Source organism: Trichomycterus rosablanca, chromosome 1 (assembly GCF_030014385.1).
Source record: "Trichomycterus rosablanca isolate fTriRos1 chromosome 1, fTriRos1.hap1, whole genome shotgun sequence".
Taxonomy (NCBI): Eukaryota; Metazoa; Chordata; class Actinopteri; order Siluriformes; family Trichomycteridae; genus Trichomycterus; species Trichomycterus rosablanca.
In genome coordinates, this window is record NC_085988.1 from 50,789,663 (window position 1) to 50,797,044 (window position 7,382).

The window sequence follows — 7,382 nt, forward strand, 5'->3', positions numbered from 1 at the left end:
ACCTACTGAATTTAATGAAATTTGTGGAAATGGCTAACCATACCATTTATTGCTGATTGATTACACAGAACATGTCACACAAAATAATAATAAAAAACAGAAAACTATGTCTCAGAGATGCTGCGTTTTTGCCATTATGAGCTATGTTGAATTTTAGTTATAAGCTGGCTCTGGTGCTGCAAAGGCTGATTATACAGGGTATTAAGTTCATAATAGTTTATAATGCATTAATGATATTTCTAATGTGTTATTTGTTATTAAATTCTAAGTAAATTAATCGGTGATCATAGCTTGTAAATTTCATTGCCTTAGTTATTGATTGTAGAAGTGAAGTTAAACAAGTATTATCATAAAATAGATAACCTAAAATTATGAGCAGTACAAGCGTTCTTCAAAAAGTTTCCGCACTTTTTTTAAAGTCTATTTATTAAGAATTTTAAAGGCAAATGACATCACTTTTCATCAGTCACCTTCTCATTTCTTTTTTCCAGAATCGTACCAACTTTTTTATGCCATCAGCAAAAAATGTTTGCTGCTGTCACATCATCACATTAAAATATACTTCCCCTTAAAGCTTCCAAAAAAGGGGAAATCAAATGGCACTAAATCCTGATTATAAGCTCTCTCTCTCTCTCTCAGTCTCTCAGACATGAACAATTGCTACACCTCCCACCTTCACCGTTTCCAATGAAAATAAAAAAGTGCAACTTTTTGAAGATTCCTTGTACATTCAAAATTGTATTTATATTGTAATACTTTTTATGCAAAAGAAGTTTTTTCAGACTGTAAATTGTACTTTTTCTTTTTGATGGAGTCAGCATCATGTCCATTTATTTTAAGTATTTACAAAAGGGGCAGAAAGTTAAATAATTTCTGAGAATTTAAATTACATGCTGTTGGGTAGTAAAATGTATGTTAACTTTTCTAATCCTGTTCTACTGTTAAACAGAACCATATTACTGTAATGTCACAGCTTCAGGTTTACCGTGTTCATGTGTAGCACTACAGAACAGCAGCTTTTAAAATGCTTGCAGAGCACTTTCATCATCTAGAACATTAAAATAAGCTACAGTGTGCTCTTTTGCTCTTTCTTTTCCTGCCCCTTGTCTGTGGAAATCAGGAGGCATATATATTTTAGCGCCACTCTGGCGTGAGGATTCGGCTAGTCTGACTTTCCCTCTGTTCATCCTGTGGTCGCCCTTGGCAACACATGCCAGAATTCCCCTGCTGTCAACCTGAAAGGCAGGGCCTCCTTTCTCTCCTCTTTTTTTCTTAATGGATCAAAAATCCATTTGTGGAAAGACTGCAAGATCTCGAAAGAGGGTCAATTTAAGCTAAATGAACATAGTGAAACTACTGTATTCAACTCCCCTGCCAAATAGTAGGAAAGGACTGGGGGCTCCTGATAATGCCTGCTTTATTTAGAATCGTTAGGGAGATTCTGGCAGGAAACTTGTGTGAGCCCTATTCAATACTGGCAGAACATGACCTATTTAATGTACTTGACTGTTAGTAATAAACATTAGCAGAATTACTTTCCATGATCACATGCTGTTGGTGCCCAGGTAATTCCTTTGCTCATGCTGAATTTGAAACAGCTTTTAAACCCTTGAATAGTATTCCAGGTTCAAGACGGCTTAGTTATGTTTTTACTTCTCACTTGACTTTTGGGTATTGTTAAACTTTTCATACTAGAAGTTTAATAGGACACCTAAGTTAAACAGAAATTTCTACTATGCTAGCTGCCCCACGTTCCACTAAGCTAGGAGCAACAACTGCTCAGCATAAATCCATAGGCCAAACATTCAGAATCATTTACAGCAGCGGTCCCCAAACTTTGTTGCACCACTGACCGGTTTCATATAAGACATAATTTCACAGACCAGCGAAGGCGAGTGGATTTAAAATAAAATTATACAACGAGCATAACAACCAAAAGTTCATACCAATACTACTCACCAACTATGGAAAATCAGTGGGAACCCTGAGCTTTTTCGCTACAACGAGACGCTCCCACCTAAGAATGACAGAAGACAATAACACCCGAAGTGTGTTCCTTATGTCTAGTCTGCTCCCTACATTTGTTTTGTTTGCCGTCACCGCAGAAAATTCTGCTTCACAAAGATAGGATGTTGGAAACTGAAGCAGTGTTTTCATTGTTTTTTTTAGGGAACTCTGGATATTCTGCCTTGATTTTAATCCAAAACACTGGCAGGTATGAAGTTGACTGAAACAGCCATAACATTAAACCCACCTCCTTGTTTCTACACTGACTGTCCATTTTATTAGCTCCACTTACCATATAGAAGCACTTTGTAGTTCTACAATTACTGACTGTAGTCCATCTGTTTCTCTGCATGCTTTGTTAGCCCCCTTTTACCCTGTTCTTTAATGGTCAGGACCACCACATAGCGGGTATTGTTTAGGTGGTGGATTATACTCTACTCTGCAGTGACACTGACATGGTGGTGGTGTGTTAGTGTGTGTTGCGCTGGTATGAGTGGATCAGACACAGCAGCGCTGCTGGAGTTTTTTTAAATACCGTGTCCACTCACTGTCCACTCTATTAGACACTCCTACCTAGTTGGTCCACCTTGTAGATGTAAAGTCAGAGACGATCGCTCATCTGTTGCTGCTGTTTGAGTTGGTCATCTTAGATCTTCATCAGTGGTCACAGGATGATGCCCACGGGGCATTGTTGGCTGGATGTTTTTAGTTGGTGGCCTATTCTCAGTCCAGCAGTGACAGTGAGGTGTTTAAAAACTCCATCAGCGCTGCTGTGTCTTATCCACTCATACCAGCACAACACACACTAACACACCACCACCATGTCAGTGTCACTGCAGTGCTAAGAATGACCCACCACCCAAATAATACCTGCTCCGTTGTGGTCCTGTGGGGGTCCTGACCATTAAAGAACAGGGTAAAAGGGGGCTAACAAAGCATGCAGAGAAACAGGTGGACTACAGTCAATAATTGTAGAACTACAAAGTGCTCCTATATGGTAAGTGGAGCTGATAAAATGGACAGTGAGTGTAGAAACAAGGAGGTGGTTTAAATGTTATGGGTGATTGGTGTAGTACATATGAATCATTTGCAGGACATGATACAGTACACAGGAATAATTTGCAGTACAGCATACAGTTTGTGGAAATAATTTATTTTGATTTCTCTTTCCACTCTTTCTGGTCCTGGAATTAAAAAACAGCCCTATGGCAGTAACTTATGGGAGGTTTTAAGTAGGATTTTGAAAACATAGGAGTAAAGCAAAGAGTTAGTCTGGACCGTGTGTTATACAAATACCACAACGCAGTCCAAGGCTTCAGTCTGTGCTTTTTTATTGCATGTCCTGTGACGCTCCCTAAAAACTGCACAAGTTAAAATCCAATCAATCAAATTGCCCGCCCAAGGTAGAAAGCTGCTTGCTAAGCAGGGTTTTGCTCAGGTAATATGGGAAAGACACTCGGCTCTACTCCGTTACAGATAGTTCTGTTTGCTTTTGGCCTCTGCACTTTCCGCTGACTGAAGCATTTTTGTATCAAGTAACACCTTAATGTATAGAAATTTTACAAGGTGTTTTTATTCTCTCACAACCCCTAAACCTTGAGTCTTTTCAGCTCTGCTGCAGCTATCTGAGTAATATCCCTGAAAATAGATTTCATTGTAGCTGACTGTAATCAAGGCCACATGTCTCTTTTGCATAATATTGTCATACACTTTCTACTTATCATACCAATAACAATTTATATATCCCTGACCAACCAATAAATGCTTCTCTGTTTAGCAATAATCCCAATGGTTTCTCAGTGCCAGAGTTGTCCTACTCTGTCCTATTTTATTGAATATACAGCTTTATTTTTTGTGTGCAAAAGGACCATGAAATAGATTATCATTACTAATTACTGTTTGTCAGTGTTTCTCAGTTATCAGATGAGTAAATAAACCTCTTTTTATATTCCAGCCTGGATGACCTTAGAGTAGCTGGAGTAGCTGTGTAGGTCTGTCAGAAGTATGACATAATTACTTAATCACAATTATTTGAGCTGTATTGTATTCTGATTGTATTAAAAGATAAATAACATATAGTTGGCAGGACATTTTTGACTTGATTTTTGAAAGTTAGTTCTTTATGTGCGAACACTAAAAAATATTAGTTACACCGACGAGGCAAAACATTATGACCACTAACAGGTGAAGTACATGATTCAACATGATTGTAAACTATCAAAATATTTTGTGACATTCTAATGGACACAGTAAGGTTAAAAAGTTACCATACCCTTGTAAAGGTTGTCACGAATCGGGCCTCTGTGCTCCTGGAATTTGTTTGTGTGCCAAGCCCCTCTCTCCAGGAGCACATGGTGGAGGGTTTTAATCATGATTGATCTTCTGCTGATCATCCACAGCTGCACCTCATCCCAGTTAGATTGCTCATGGCATATAAGGGTGCAGCTGTGGATCAGTCTAGTGATGGGCAGATGAAGCCTCATTGAAGCTTTTGAAGCTTCTTCCTGATTGTGCTGAAAATGATTTGAAGCATTAAAAGTGGACATCAGAGCAGAGTGACACCTGGTGGCTGTAACAATGTATTGCAGCCTGCAGCTACTCAACACTGTCAAACATACGAACCCTTGGTTCCAAAGCTTTGAATCAGTCCCGCCCATTTCTGGTGGTTCACTGACGTTTTCGAAGCTTCCGACGTCATAGTCATAGTCACGTGAGGGTAGGTACTTCAATACAAGCTCCGATACACTGAGTCGACTCAGCGAGTGTTACAAGAGTAAAACAAGCTTCGAAGCCTCTGTATCGAATGTCCCATTCCTAGATCAGTCAGCGAGACTATTTTGACTTTACCTTGGTCATGTCAGTGACAAAGCTGGGCAAAGCTGTCTAGTATCTTATTATTACTAAACATTTTGCTATATACAGTGTATCACAAAAGTGAGTACACCCCTCACATTTCTGCAAATATTTCATTATATCTTTTCATGGGACAACACTATAGACACGAAACTTGGATATAACTTAGAGTAGTCAGTGTACAGCTTGTATAGCAGTGTAGATTTACTGTCTTCTGAAAATAACTCAACACACAGCCATTAATGTCTAAATAGCTGGCAACATAAGTGAGTACACCCCACAGTGAACATGTCCAAATTGTGCCCAAATGTGTCGTTGTCCCTCCCTGGTGTCATGTGTCAAGGTCCCAGGTGTAAATGGGGAGCAGGGCTGTTAAATTTGGTGTTTTGGGTACAATTCTCTCATACTGGCCACTGGATATTCAACATGGCACCTCATGGCAAAGAACTCTCTGAGGATGTGAGAAATAGAATTGTTGCTCTCCACAAAGATGGCCTGGGCTATAAGAAGATTGCTAACACCCTGAAACTGAGCTACAGCATGGTGGCCAAGGTCATACAGCGGTTTTCCAGGACAGGTTCCACTCGAAACAGGCTTCGCCAGGGTCGACCAAAGAAGTTGAGTCCACGTGTTCGGCGTCATATCCAGAGGTTGGCTTTAAAAAATAGACACATGAGTGCTGCCAGCATTGCTGCAGAGGTTGAAGATGTGGGAGGTCAGCCTGTCAGTGCTCAGACCATACGCCGCACACTGCATCAACTCGGTCTGCATGGTCGTCATCCCAGAAGGAAGCTGACGCACAAGAAAGCCCGCAAACAGTTTGCTGAAGACAAGCAGTCCAAGAACATGGATAACTGGAATGCCCTGTGGTCTGACGAGACCAAGATAAACTTGTTTGGCTCAGATGGTGTCCAGCATGTGTGGCGGCGCCCTGGTGAGAAGTACCAAGACAACTGTATCTTGCCTACAGTCAAGCATAATGGTGGTAGCATCATGGTCTTGGGCTGCATGAGTGTTGCTGGCACTGGGGAGCTGCAGTTCATTGAGGGAAACATGAATTCCAACATGTACTATGACATTCTGAAACAGACCCTCCCTTCGAAAACTGGGCCTCATGGCAGTTTTCCAACAGGATAACGACCCCAAACACAACCTCCAAGATGACAACTGCCTTGCTGAGGAAGCTGAAGGTAAAGGTGATGGACTAAACCCAATTGAGCACCTGTGGCACATCCTCAAGTGGAAGGTGGAGGAGTTCAAGGTGTCTAACATCCACCAGCTCCGTGATGTCATCATGGAGGAGTGGAAGAGGATTCCAGTAGCAACCTGTGCAGCTCTGGTGAATTCCATGCCCAGGAGGGTTAAGGCAGTGCTGGATAATAATGGTGGTCACACAAAATATTGACACTTTGGGCACAATTTGGACATGTTCACTGTGGGGTGTACTCACTTATGTTGCCAGCCATTTAGACATTAATGGCTGTGTGTTGAGTTATTTTCAGAAGACAGTAAATCTACACTGCTATACAAGTTGTACACTGACTACTCTAAGTTATATCCAAGTTTTATTTCTATAGTGTTGTCCCATGAAAAGATATAATAAAATATTTGCAGAAATGTGAGGGGTGTACTCACTTTTGTGATACACTGTATCTCTGTGTGTGTGTCCGCCCTCTCGTCACGTCTGGTTCATTTGTTACAAAGATATGTATGTCATGGCAATTTTGGAAGTTTCTAAAAATATGACAGTCCGCATGGTCAAAGTGACACTGTCAAACCACCAGACAACATTGCATGAAAAACCATAATGCTACTGCTGTAAATGGGCTTGGGAGTGTTTCATAAATTTGTTGTCACTTAACACAGTCCACCGCTGTATCAAGGAATGCAACCTGAAACTTTATTACACAAGGAGAAAGCCATACATCAGTTCTATAAAAAACACCACCAGGTTTTCTGGGCTTGAGCTTATCTCACAGTAGACAAGTGTTCTGTTGTCACATAAGTCCACGTTTTAGCTTGTTTTCTGGAAAGACAGTGGTGACTACAATTGTTGAGCAGCTAAAGTCTCGTATTAAACAAACATCACTTACAAAACTTCAATTCCCAAACCATTAAAAGTCTAATTAATAGAAAGGATGTTGCAGGCATTGAATTCTAAGTGTGTTTATATTTACAAAATACAATGAAGTTGATCAGTGAAAACATTGGAAATCTTTTCTTTCTACTGTTGTCAGTTAAATAAAGATTCAAAAGAATTAACCAATCACAGATTCTTCTTTTTATTGCATTTTAAAAAATGTCTGTGTACAAAGTTCCTCAAGGATGTTTAACTTTGTGGCATGTAGCACCTTCTAATTACTGATTAGCAATATGATTGACTTCAGCTGATTGCATTTATTAGAATGAACCACATGAATTACAATTGTTTAAACCAGCACAGCCAGTAATTGATCAATATTTGGCAGCAGAAACCAAATTTGCAACCAACTCATGCATGGAAAGAGATTTCTATACTACAA